The sequence below is a fragment of the Taudactylus pleione genome, unplaced genomic scaffold (assembly GCF_031769625.1).
Source record: "Taudactylus pleione unplaced genomic scaffold, aTauple2 ptg000101l, whole genome shotgun sequence".
NCBI lineage: Eukaryota > Metazoa > Chordata > Amphibia > Anura > Myobatrachidae > Taudactylus > Taudactylus pleione.
This window is the reverse complement of record NW_028284503.1, coordinates 1,398,766-1,413,447: the sequence shown is the minus strand read 5'-3', so window position 1 is coordinate 1,413,447 and position 14,682 is coordinate 1,398,766.

The window sequence follows — 14,682 nt, the reverse complement described above, 5'->3', positions numbered from 1 at the left end:
ACACACATACAAAAAAAAAAAACAATACTTACCAGAATCCCCGCTCCAGTACTGCTGCCTTCCGTCCCCGGCGCCCACTCCTCAGAACTATGGGAGTGACGTCATGATGTCACTCCCATAGTGCATTGTGGGACCCGGAAGCGGAGCTCACACTGAGCTCCGTTCCTCCGGCTACCGCAGGGGGGAACGAAGGAGCCGGGCGCCCGCTGGTGACACACTCAGCGAGTGCCCAGCAAATGGGGGTGCGACCGCACCCCCCGTATTGACGCCGCTGGAGGTGGAGCGCCGATCAGCGGCGCTCCATCTCCATAGCAGTGCCCGGAATGGCCCGGGGGACAATGGAGCCAGGTGCCCCCTTAAGGGCGTGAGCCCGGTGGCAAATGACTCCATTGTCTCCGGGAGTTCCGCCACTGACTAGAGGTGAGGAAGGACGCTGCCACCTTACTCACAGAGAACATTGTGCCCCTAGTGGTGAGAGTGATGGTGCAGGCAGAACAGGCAGAGAGGGACTGGCAGGCAGCAAGCAGAGTCCTTGTGCTATTATCCCGACATTATAAGGGTCATATAATATACGAGATCCAAAACTCCATGTCGGATGGCTGCCCCCTGCTGTCACTGCAGCAGACGCTGTCACATATAACGGCTCCTACCACCAGCGAGCCCCTTACTCCTATAACACCAGAAGGGCTCTACGGTGCGGAAGTGACAGTGGAAAGCTGTATGAGAGAGATTATAGCGATGGGAGGCGCTGAGGACAGGCTGAGGATGCTCCAGGCCTGTATTTGAGTCCTGCAATGTTCCTATAAAACTCCGCAGTCTCACAGTCGCAGCAGAAATCCTCAAATACACCACCTGTATGTCTGGAGGAGTATATACCCCCCATTATTAATGACGTACTAACAGCGCTGACCGACTGTGATGATGACATTCGCTTAACGGCCTTACAGTGCATGATAAATGGCGTAAGATCGTAAGATCATCGCCAACGGAGGCCAGGAAGCACTCTAGTACCATCACGGAGGCTCTCCTGCGCGCGATGAAAGGTGAGACGGTGGAGGTCCTGCCCGCAGTGATACAGGCACTAATAGCCGTATTGCAGATCGATGACAGGAAAAGCTGCCATGGGAATGACAGAATACTGTTCCGCGTGCTGAGATACATCAACCATGCCAGCGACGACATCCAGCTGAGCACTCTGCAGCTATTCACCGAGCTGATAAAGAGGTACAGGCGCTACCCCGGCAGCGATATCAGCGCCATAGTAAGGGAGCAGATTATAACAATTCTCACCAAAATGCAGAGTAAGAATGAACAACTGTCATCCACTGCAGCTGCCTGTCTGCAGACCTGCCTGCCCCACCTGGGGTGTAACACGGACAGCTGGAGGACAGCAACTGGGGGAATCCCCAGTATAAAGAGTCTCTGGGCCTCATTCAGAGGTGGTCGGAGGATGCAAGCGGTCGCTCAGAAACTGGGCAGCCGCTTGCATCCTGACCGCCCGCCTCTGTTTTTGTCGTTAGGCTGTGGGTTTACATCCACAGCTCTAACGACCGCTCCGGTGATGGTCGCGATGGTCAGAGACCATCGCGACCATCGGGGCTTACGATGAGACCCTAGGGTAGGGTCTCACTTGTCGTAAGCCCCGGAGAGCTTCTGGCTCTGTCAGAGCCGGAAGCTCTCCACTGACATCACTAGTGATGTCAGTGGGGCCTCCCCCAAACGGTAGGCGTTCCCATGGGAATGCCTCCGTTTGGGCTGCCACCCCCCCGGCCCGCCTTCCAAACGGGGCGAGCTGTCAATCAATATCGACAGCTCGCCCCCTTTGGAAAGAGACCCGCTACGACCGGCGCTGTCGGTCGTAGCGGGTCTCACGCATGCACACAAGGGAGCCGGCTCCCTCGTGTGCATGCGCACTGGCCAAACATCGAGGCAGCCGTGCGGTTGTAGACCGTACGGCCGCCTCTGAATGAAGGCCTCTGTACCAACTCCTAGCAAGAAAACACCTGCTGAAGAAGCTGCTATATGAGGCACTGAAGAAACTCTTCATATGTATGGAGACAAGGGACCTGGTGAGACTCATAAGAGTCATTAAGGAGTTTATACCACACGATCTCATGTCATCAAGAGATGTAAACAACATGGCCACAGACCTGAAGAAGGCACTGAGACACCCATGCCCTGACATACACTGAGGAGCAAGGAGAGTGGTCCAGTGTCTTTCTCAGAAGTGAATGAGCCTGGCAGCTGCCTGTAACATCAAATTGCAGCAGCGGGAGGATGCCTGGTGGCAGGAGGGAGCCCCAGGGACCTAACAGTCCATCAGTGAGACCACCAGACCTCAAGAACAGCTGGTGTAGAAATGGTGGAAGTAGGGAGCCCCAGGGACCTCACAGACCATCAGTGAGGCCACCAGACCTCAAGAATGGCTGGTGTAGGAATGGTAGGAGTAGGGAGACAATGTATAGTACAGGCAGCAGAAAGACCACCAGACCACAGGATTGCTGGTATGAGAGGTGGAAGAAGGGATCATCATATCATCACAGACCATCAGTGAGACCTCCAGATCACAGGACGGCTGGAATGAGAGAGGTGGAAGAGGGGAGCAGCATATTATCATAGACCGTCAGTGAGACCACCAGACCGCAGGACAGCTGGTATGAGAGACATGGAAGGAGGGAGCAGCATTTCATCACAGACCATCAGTGAGACCACCAGACCGCAGGACGGCTGGAATGAGAGAGGTGGAAGGTGGGAGCAGCATATTATCACAGACCATCAGTGAGTCCACCAGACCGCAGGACGGCTGGTATGAGAGAGGTGGAAGGAGGGAGCAGCATATTATCACAGACCATCAGTGAGACCACCAGACCGCAGGACGGCTGGTATGAGAGACGTGGAAGGAGGGATCATCATATCATCATAGACCATCAGTGAGACCACCAGACCACAGGACGGCTGGTTTGAGAGAGGTGGAAGGAGGGAGCAGCATATTATCACAGACCATCAGTGAGACCACCAGACCGCAGGATGGCTGGAATGAGAGGTGGAAGGAGGGAGCAACATATCATCACAGACCATCAGTGAGACCACCAGACCGCAGGACGGCTGGAATGAGAGAGGTGGAAGGAGGGAGCAGCACAACATCACAGACCATCAGTGAGACCACCAGACTGCAGGATGGCTGGTATGAGAGAGGTGAAAGGAGGGAGTAGCATATTATCACAGACCATCAGTGCGGGTGCTGGCCACCTGCTGGCACTTGTAGTTCCACAAGTGCCACGGTAAAATACAATAGTTTTCATCTATGTTTCACTTTATTACCCCCGTACCCAATGCTCCAGGGGTGCAGGGAAGAGCCCCAGTCTTCAGACCAAGCTTGGGGTTAAGGGAGAGGGAATACCCCTTTTTTGGGGGGTCCCCACCTCCCCTGAGATCCCCGGCTTGGCCTGAGAATGCTTTGGCCCTGGAGCCCCGGTAATAGGGTCTCCAGGCTGTGGCATTACAGCCCGGCCGTTATGGGTCTGGTGCTGGTTTTAATTATAGGGGATACCCCACGCAAATTTTTTCCCCCTATAATTAAAACCAGGACTGGCCCTGCAGCCTTGTGCTGGTTCTTAAATTACGGTGGAACCCTACACATTTTGTTCCCAATAATTTTAAGAACCAGGACTGGCTGGCAAGACCGGGGCTGGTTAGGCTTTTGGGGGGGACCCCACGTAATTTTTTTTTTATAAATTAACCCTTGCAACACACTTTCCAATAATAAACATACACAAATCATGTGTATGGTGAATGATAACTCACAGCTCATTAGGTGGTGCATTTAAAACTTCTATTGAGTCCCCTATTTGAGTGTAAAACGGATGACTTTTGCAAAACAAATAATGGTAAATTCCCGATTTGGATGAAATAAGTGAAAAGTACTTCCGAATTGAGCCGATGGTGATATAATTTCTAGTGTTCAAAACGGACGAATTTGCGGCATTAAACCACCCGTTTTCAACCTGAAAAAATAAAGAAATCATCCGACTTTAATGATAGTAAATTCCCGATTTGCAAAAAGCTGATATCACCCGAAAATGCAAATCGAGACAAACACGGATCTTAGTAAATTTACCCCCAGGGGTAAATGTAATAGGCTGCGGACTTCAGGCATTGGCGAGTCCTGTGTTTTAAAGTAGCAGACTTTTAAAAAGCAAAACCAGGTTGATTTTGCCTTTTAAAAGACTGCTGCTTTAAAACATCGGGCAGCCTCGCACGAGACTCGTCGATGGCTGAAGTCCGCAGCCTATTACATTTACCCCCTAGGCCAATGTAGCCCTTAATCCAGCCCTGCGTCGCAGTGTAGATCATGTGGTTTGTAAACAGAAGCGTTTCCTGATATCCGCAGAAAATGTATGTGTCTGGGTCCTGTATTTGTTGTCCCACATAACATTCTTGGGAAACTAAGGCCCTGATTCAGAGCCGGACGCTCTGACGAGAGCGCTCGCTCTGAATCAGGGCCCTCCTCCATTAAAATGGAGCGTCCTCCTGGACACTCGTATAGCTGTGGGTCACCACCCACAGCATATACGAGCGTCCAACAAGATGGTCGCGATGGTCTTGACCATCGCGACCATCGGACTTGCGAGTGAAACCCTGTGGTCGGGTTTCTCAACCACAAGCCCTGGAGTGATTTTGGCTCTATCAGAGCCAAAATCACTCCCACTGACATCACTAGTGATGTCAGTGGGGCCGGCTTCAGACGGTAGGCATTCCCATGGGAACGCCTCCGTCTGGCAGGCACGCCCACCAAAGGGGGCGTGCTGTCAATCAACATCGACAGCACGCCCGATTTGGTGCGAGACCCGGAGCGATGGAAAGTCCTTCGCTCGCTGGGTCTGGCGCATGAGCACGACGGAGCTCCCTCCGTCGTGCGCATTGTCGAAGCTGAATAATTGGCTGAGACAAGTTCAGTTTAAAATGTAATCGCGGCGACGCCATCTTGCGAATGGCCGCAAGACTCCATTTTGGAAATGAGATCGCAAGACACCATTTTTGTGGTCAGCGTCAATTCAAGTTATAACTCAGGAGCTAAGAACAGATGGCAATGTTTTTGTTAACCTACCAAGGGCAACTGGAAAAACAAGCTTTCTGAGTAAAAGTAAATAAGAAGAGACAATGGGTATTTTTACATACAAATTGGGAATCCCTGGATGCAGATAAAGTATAGTTGTGGCAATTGTAATATAATATCTACACAATTGGATTTGTCTGAATCCTAGACAGGATGGCCCCAAATTCCACAGCTTGAGGTGGTAATACATTTGCATTTCACACAAGAGTCTGTGAGAACAAAAGAGGTTTTGTTTTCCTTTGAACACACAACAGGTGGGGGCCTGCTGACAGAGGGCATGTAGAACTACAACCCTCAGCCATCCACACTTCTGGATGTTCACTTCGTGTATGAGAAATTATGCACTTAAATCTCACCCATTAATAACTAGCGTCCTTATATCAAACCCCGAATACTCACACACTACATATTCGCACACAAGGTTCCATTAGCATCAAATTGTATGATTCAAGTTGGTTAAGTTAGTTTAAATGCTAAGAAATAGAGGTTTTTGATATCTAAGGTATTATACATGATAAGCAAGGTGTGTTTGGTTTCGTTCTGATGCGTACGCTTTTTACAGAATCCCGGTGTTATCGGTGGAGAGATCGCATCATGCAAACTCAAGTTACGGATCGCAGAACTTACAAGCAACAAAATGTTTAGTTGATGGAATGTTACAGGAGGCGTTACCAGAAAGACTCCGGCTGTTAGAGGCAGGGAAAGTCTATTTGAAACAACCTGTTAAATGTGTTGTTATATATGCTTCTCCTCTGGGAACCAATGAGATCAGCAGGAAGTTCCCCCTTTGTCCTGTTTCAGTCTGGGGGGGAATAAATACATGTGTCCGAACACTGGTTTGCCAGTTCATGCTGAATTTTGGGTGAACTGAGGATATCTAGTCAGAAGTCTATCTCTGGGTCCAGAGGCTCAGCGTATGTATAACCGTACTTGGGTCTGTATTATTTCCTTTTACGCCTAACTTGTGTATGTATAGATTGCGTGTAACTGACTGTACTTTTACCTGAATAATACTTGTGCGTTGGAAACACAGATTCCACTCCTGTCTTTATTTGCGGTTAAACTGCGTACGCAATTAGCGTTCTGTTTAGAGGTTTTAGGCAGGGTTTTGTCTTAGAGGTTCTAGGCAGGTGAATCTTAGAGGTTTATAGGAAGGAATATATTAAAAGGTTTATTGATGAATTCAACAGTGGGGGCTCATCGGTTTATCACACTATCTGATACACGATAACACTCGGTCAGTCCTCTCTCAGCAAAAGGGTGGAGGCGCCTTTTGGGAGACGCATTAGTCTTTCATTACCACAGTGTTGCTGAGAGCGTACTGCCGGTTATTGTGTAGAGGAAGCGCTGATCAGAATCCAGGGACAACAGAGGAAAAAAAGTTTGTTTTTCCTCTGTTGATAGAACCTTGTGTTTAGAGAGGTGCTGCAGTATTTGCGTACGCAGCTAAAACGCATTTTTGCGTACGCAGTTAAAAAAAAAAAAGTAATTATACGCTTGTGTGGTAGTTGCATAATTGTGTATGCGGACGATCGCACAATAGCGTATACGCACTTCCGGTTCTGCTGCCACGTGTTTGAACAAAGCCACTGAGGTTTAAATTTTTTTCTATCTACCAATATCTGGGTTAAACGTTTATTTTCTGCGTAGAGAAAAAGTGTGTAACAGTGAGTATATTGTTGGTAGGGGTAATTTATTCCCTAAAGTTAAGGGTACCGTATGATCCTTAAGGGCTAGGTGCAAGGGTTAGCCTAGTCGCTCGGTAAGCAGCTTTACCGTTCTAAACACAGTAGCAGGTGTACATGTTGTCTTTGTTGTATAGAGGTGCGTGAGAGTGGCCGACGTACAAACTCTCATAGGTTTGGAAGTTACCTTACTAAAGCTTATCCGGGTCTGGAAGTTGCCTGTTTCAAAACTTATCTAGGTGTGGAAGTGGCCTTACGAAATCTTATCCAGGTGTGTGGGCGCCGCCGACTTAAATCGTTCACAGGTAAGTGAAAGTATCTTGATTGTCTTTCACCAGTTTAAATTTTTATTGAAAAGTGTAGGAGTTGTCTCAAAATGGGAGCCACGCAAACGGTAGAAATGTTAAGCAATGATGTGCTGCTAATGGAGGCTCCAATTGGATCAGCCCGTCGTATTATGCATACTAAGTACGGTACTTATGCAATAAGGTATTGTGATATATGGTTTAATATGACGAGAAAGAGTGTTAGACCATTACCCAGACTTGGTAGTTTTGATAAGGATGTATTAGATAATGTCCGGGATCACATCAGTATGGTGCGATCCCGAGAGAAAAAGATTAAGTATTTTGAATGTTTAAAAATATGGCAGCATGAAGGGGATGCTTGGCTTAAAAATGTGCAAACGACGTAAACTAGCGTTGCGGACGCATTGCCAGAAAATACATCCGCGACGCTAAGTTGCAATACGGGCGAGCCGCAAATTGACGCGCATGGGCGGCAAAGTAGCGTCATGGAGAGTATTGCCAGCAGTTCACGCTCATCTCCCCCACCTTATGTGGATGGAGGTGCAAGTACAGTTACCAAAAATACCAATAAAAATGTAACAAGTAATTTGTACCCCCTCTTAAGTAACCATAAAGAAAATGTTTATGATGTAGAAGATGAGCCTATTGTAATGTCTGCTATTTCCCATGCTGTGCAAATGATAGATGCTGCAACACCACAATCACGGGTGGTGCCGCCATCTCCATCGGTAACAGCAAGGGAAGTGTTAATACACTCGGCACCCATTGAGGAAGTTGTTAATACCATACGTAGCAGCAGCAGATTAAACCCCCAGCCAGGTAACCAGGTCAGAGGTAGCAACGCTGCCGGTCTGCATCCCATTCGGACAATAACTGTTCCAAATGGAAATGCAGATGCAAACGGTGTAGTGCCCACGAGGGAAGTAGTAATGCATTGTCCATGGACAAGAGCAGAACTGAATTCCATCATAAATGATTTCCCCAATCCCAAAAAGGAACTAGCCAAATGTCAAAGATTTTTGAGAAATTTGGGTAGTTCTCATGAGTCCACTAATAAAGATTGGCGTGTGGTGTTAAGGGCCTGCCTGCCACGCAATACCGACGTGACAAAATTTATCACGGACTGTGTATTGGATGGCGACGTTCCCTTAACAGACCAAGTAAACCAAGGTAACATTTCCCGCATTGTGACTCAATTGGGTATATATTTTCCAGTAGTAGTTAACTGGAACAAAATCTTCACAATCAAACAAAAAGAGAGTGAAACTGCAGAAGAATATTGCGACCGGGCTCTGCAGTACAGTGCAGTACTCTTCTATCCCAGTACACTGGGATAGAAGAGATTAAAGATAGCATTCACCATAGGGGAATGATAGTCACGATATTAATGGATGGGTTAAAAGAGAATTTAAAAACTCGGGTTCAGACCTCACAGCCTGGCTGGCGGGGACTTACAATAGATAACCTCATAGAGTCTGCCATAGAACATGACAAAAACATCTCAAAAAAGAGGGAGACCCAGAGCGAAAAATTAATGGCTGTCAGTATACAAGCTCTGGAGGGAATGACGATAACATCACAGCCAACAGACACGCTTGCACTTGCACACACACTTACACCTGCCCTCATTAACCTCACACAACAACAAACACAGCTCTACCCCACTAACCCAATACAACCACAGGTCCCAGGATATCCACCCACTTCTTTTCCCCCACAATACCCTTACCCTCCCTATCCTTACCCATATCCACCACCTTTGCCCTCTGCTCAAACTTCACAACAACACATGTTTTCACCTGAATCACGGACATGTTTTAATTGCAAACAAGCAGGACACTTAAGTAGAAACTGCACAGTAAAAAGAGTATGGACCCCACACCAAGGGAAACCTGGATATCCCCATAAGGGATATGCACAGAGATCAGCAAATATTCAGCAAGCACCAGCTCCAATTGTAGCCGTAAATGCTTTATTCGAGAATGGTAGCCAACGCTAGGGGTCAGGTCATGCCTGTAGTCTACAGATAGTCAGGTTAACGGGAAGTACTAGGGAAGAACTGGTCTTGATGGTTGATGTAGCTGGTACTGAATATCCTTTTCTTGTAGACACAGGGGCGACCAAGTCAGTGATGAAATCTCCCGTTAATTTACAAGTGACCAACGAGACAATACTAACAATGGGTGTGACAGGTAAAGTGGAATGTTATCCTTTAACCAGACCCACAGAGGTTAGTATTGGGCCGTTGTATACCAGACGTTCTTTTCTCCTGGCTGCCGCGGCTCCTACTAACCTGCTGGGCAGAGACTTGTTATGTAAAATGGGATGTGTCATATATTGCACCCCTGATGGTGTATATTTAGATATCCCAGAGAGAATGGTATACGAGGTGAGGGATATGTTAGACACCCCACAAAGGATAATGCACCACTCTACAGTTTTAAAAGAAAATCCATCACAAGTAGATGAAATGTTGTCCCAAATTCCAGATTCCCTTTGGACAAAAGATGGACAGGACACTGGATTAATGGCAGATGTAAGCCCGGTAATGATACACTTAAAAAGCGGTAGGCAAGCTCCAAAAATTCCCCAGTACCCACTAAAACAGGAAGTAGAACTAGGGGTGTTTCCAATAATCGAGCGATTATTGCAACAGGGAATTTTAGTTCGTACAGCTAGTGTAGCCAACAGTCCCATCTTTCCAGTAAAGAAGAGTGGTGGGAGGGGTTATAGGCTGGTGCAAGACCTTAGAGGTGTTAATAAGGTAGTAGAGAGCCAATTCCCTGTAGTGTTGAATCCAGCTGTCATCCTGATGCAGATCCCACCAAATGCAACCCATTTCACTGTCATTGACCTCTGTTCTGCTTTCTTCTCTGTGCCTCTCCACCCTGACTGTCAGTACCTATTCGCATTTACATACAGAGGTGTGCAATATACATGGACACGATTGCCCCAAGGTTTCATAGACAGCCCCAGTATTTTCTCCCAGGCATTGCATGACTGTTTACAAGCTTTTCAACCTGCCAATGGATCAGTTCTAATTCAATATGTGGACGATTTATTGCTATGTTCTGACTCATTTATGTCATGTGTGAATGATACTAAACTTTTGTTACTTCATCTCTCGCAAACAGGACACAAAGTGGCTAAGGACAAGTTACAGCTGTGCCAGCCCAGAGTAAAATATTTGGGACATTGCCTAACCCAGGGGTTACGACATCTCACAAATGATAGAATCCAGGCCATACAAAACATGACACTACCGCAGAATCAACAGCAAATTCGTACCTTCTTGGGAATGTGTGGATATTGCCGAATGTGGATCCCAGGTTTTTCTATTTTGGCATTGCCTTTACAGGAACTAGTCTCTTCCTCAAAGCCCGATCGCGTCACACACACTGAGGAATCAGACCAGGCTTTTCTTAATCTTAAGGATAGCCTGACAAAAGCTCCTGCATTGGGAATACCCGATTATGAAAAACCTTTTGATTTATATTGTACGGAAGCTGATGGTTGTGCTGCAGGTGTCCTTACACAAAAACATGGTGATGCCAGTAGGCCCGTAGCATACTACAGTGCCCAATTGGACACGGTAGCAAGATCACTCCCCACCTGTTTGAGAAGTGTAGCAGCTACCGCTTTATTGGTGAGTAAAAGTGAAGACGTAGTATTGGGCCATGATATGATTGTCTACACTCCCCATGCTGTATCTGCTCTGTTGAACTCAGCTCAAACCAGACACGTCTCCTCAGCTAGGTTCACCAAATGGGAACTAGCCCTAATCGCTCCTGCAAATATTACAGTTAAACGTTGCAGTACGCTGAATCCAGCAACATACCTGCCATATGTACAACATGATGTACAAAGGGTGGAAGGAGAGGAGTTGCTGGCGGGAGGTGAGTTCAGCAGACATGATGACACCCACGATTGTATGACATATCTGAATCAGACCTTTACTGCTAGACCTGACATACATGACACACCTTTAGAGAATGTGGATGTGACTTTCTATACGGATGGGAGTTGTCATAGACAAACAGACACCGGTGAATTATGTACAGGTTATGCTGTTGTAAATGACACAGACATCATGGAAGCTAAACCTCTCGGTCCTCCTCACTCAGCCCAGGTGGCAGAGTTAGTAGCACTAACTAGAGCATGTGAACTGGCAGCAGGCAAATCTGCTAACATTTACACTGACTCGAGGTATGCGTTCGGGGTGGTGCACGATTTTGGGGCTCTATGGCGTCTGAGAAATTTTATGACAGCAGCAGGCACACCAGTTGCACACTCCCGACACATAAAACATCTCTTAGAAGCAATCCAACTGCCCAAAGCAGTGGCAGTAATTAAATGCAAAGCCCACACATGTGAGGATGACCCAGTGTCACTGGGCAACAACAGAGCTGATGAAGCTGCAAAATGGGCAGCGGGGTTAAAAATGCCTTCTCCAATTGAAACAATTATGTCATTCCAAACCATTGATATGCTGAAATTAATTGAGATGCAAAATTTGTGTTCAATTCAGGAAAAATCCATATGGAAGTCCAAGGGGTGTGGGCAAGAGTCCTCCGGGCTCTGGAGGGACGGACATGGTAAGCCAGTAGCCCCCAAGGCATATTACCCCAGCCTGGCTGAAGCAGCACACGGTCTGACTCATCTGGGTAAACAGGGCATGTGCAAGTTGGTGAGGGCATACTGGTGCGCACCAGGGTTTTCTTCACAAGCAGAGAAGATAGCAATGTCCTGTCTGACCTGCTTGAGAAAGAACATAGGGAAAGCGATCCCTACCAAACCGTCCCACATTCCACCGACTGATGGACCTTTCCAGGTGATACAAATTGATTTCATCCAATTACCACCCTGCAGGAACCTTAAGTATGTATTAGTGTGCACAGACGTATTCTCTAACTGGGTTGAGGCCTACCCAGCAGCCACTAATACTGCTGCGTTTACTGCCAAGAAAATAGTTCAGGAATTTGTATGCAGGTACGGTATCCCTAGAATCATCGAAAGTGATAGGGGTACCCATTTCACAGGTGATGTTTTCCAAAATATGTGTAAGCTGATGGGTATTAATAGCCGACTTCACACCCCCTACCGACCGCAAGCCAGTGCCAAGGTAGAGAGGATGAACGGGACTATTAAAAATAAGCTAAGTAAAATCATGGCAGAGACTGGACTAGGATGGCCAGAAGCTTTACCTTTGGTCCTACATAGAATAAGGACCACTCCTAGACCTCCTCTGAATCTGTCCCCATTTGAAATATTGTTTGGTAGACAACCTCATTTGATTATAAAGGTCACAGGAAGATCTAAAGGGTAACAACGAGGTAACTGTGAAGTATCTAATATCAATGAGTAAGCAGTTAAAGCAACAGCAGCAGAAACTGAAATTGTTGTCCCATGATATGCCTGAAATTAACTGCCATGATGTTGAACCAGGAGAATATGTAATGATCCGAAATTTCTTACGTTCAGGTTGTTTGACTGATCGGTGGGAAGGTCCGTACCAGGTGCTGCTGACAAGTACTACAACTTTGAAGTTGGCCGAGAGAGATACCTGGGTCCATTCCACTCACTGTAAAAAGGTCTATCAACCGGTGGAGAAACAGGTCGGAGACAAAGCTGATAGTGTGGATCTGTCACTCGCGAGCTTGTTCCGGGAGGATTGAAAAGGTTGTAGTGAGATACCTGAACTGAGAGAAATTTGCAGGTCTTGTTGTGACAATGGACGGGCTTGCTGTGTTCATTTTCATATTCTCTTTTAGAGTGTTCACCATCCTGGTCAGTTCGGGAATACCCAGTGTCTGTGATGGGGGACCTATTGAGGAAACAGGAGCTGATGGCAGTGCTGATGGAGTGGAGAAAGGAGGAGTGCAATGCCAATCAGGGGAGTGTCTGACCAATCTTAGTACTGTTATTGTTAAGAGAGCTGTCATTCCGGATACTCGGGGAAGGTGTGAAGGGTTATCGTCTGAAGATTCCTATATTTGTGAGTTTTGTAGGTCCCTAGTTGATGAGAACTGTATTCAACGGTGCCAACCTAAATATAACCCGTACTGGGGAGGGTATCCTTTAGAGGATTATCACAGCATGGTAGGCAAAGTGTTAAATCAAACCGATTGCTGGGTGTGTTTACATGTGCCACAGGGACAGCATAATGTAGGGTTGGTGCCATTTCCGCTGAATATCACGGAAATTTTAGAATTACAAAAGGGGAAAACATTGGATGAAAAATTCCTCTCATCCAAACCGCCTCATTTCAAACTCTATCAATTTCAAGTAGATAAATCACTTTTGTGTTTAAACATAACCAACCCCAATAAACCCGGAGGTTGGGAAGTGACGGGGAATAATCAGACGATGACCTTCTCACAAAGAGCTGATAATGAGTCCATAAACTATGATCTGCTACGCTCAATTAAATCAAGTGGGAAATATTTTAGGTACCGGTATACATTGAGTTCCACCAAAGAAATGATTGGTAAAGTACCAGATGGTTATTGTGCTAAAATAATACAACCAGAAACTTGCATATACCAGATGGAAGAGCCTGAGATAGGATTGTTTGCAAGAGAAATGTGTTTAATGATAATGATGCATACCATTCCTTATATTCTCCCTGATAAGGTATATTTTATATGTGGAAGAAAAGCGTATAAATGGCTCTCCCCGAGTTCCGAAGGTTTGTGTTATCTGGGAAGAGTTGTCCCAGAAGTTATGACCCTCACACATGTTGAAATGTTGGGAATACATAAAAGCACACCGTCACCATATCTTCACACACAATATGAACACAGAGGCAAGAGAAATATGATACCTGGTGATATGCATAAAGCCGCTCAGTTAATCAGTGAGACAACTGGCTTCCAAGTTTTAGTCGCCCTGGATCCCACTAGAATTGCTAGGGGTACATTAAATTTTAGATATATCCAGGAACTTGCTAAATTAATAGATAATATCACCGAGATGTACGATGACACATTCAGGTATACAGGGAGAGAATTGCAAGCGTACAAGAAAGAACTAGTGCAACACAGGCTAGTGTTGAATTATTTAACTGCTGTTACTGGAGGGTATTGCGTAACGTTAGCCACCCAATTTGGAGTAAAGTGTTGCACTTATGTCACCAATGATACCAGCGACCCTAAGGAGGTGATAGACCAGAAGATGGATGAGATTCTGCCGCTAAAGTGGGAATTTCGTAAGAACCATAACGCATCAGTGGCTGAAGCAGGGGAAAAGATAGAAGGATGGGTGTCATGGCTGAACCCAGTGAAATGGTTCTCGGGTCTAGGAGAGTGGGTCCAGGAAGTGGTCGCCAGTGTAGGCAAATTCTTGATCCTTATACTGATTGTCATCATAGTAATTGGCATATGCGTCCGGTGTGTTCCTATTGTGTTGAAGTGTGGAAAATGTGAAAACAGAGTGAAACGAAGGGATGAAACTATGATGGTGGTCAGAAATGATAATATGTATACCGAGGTAGATACAGAACTGCACTACAACCCTGAGCTAGGAAGTACCATCATTTAAATGTATAATATTTAGACATGCATAGAAGATATTA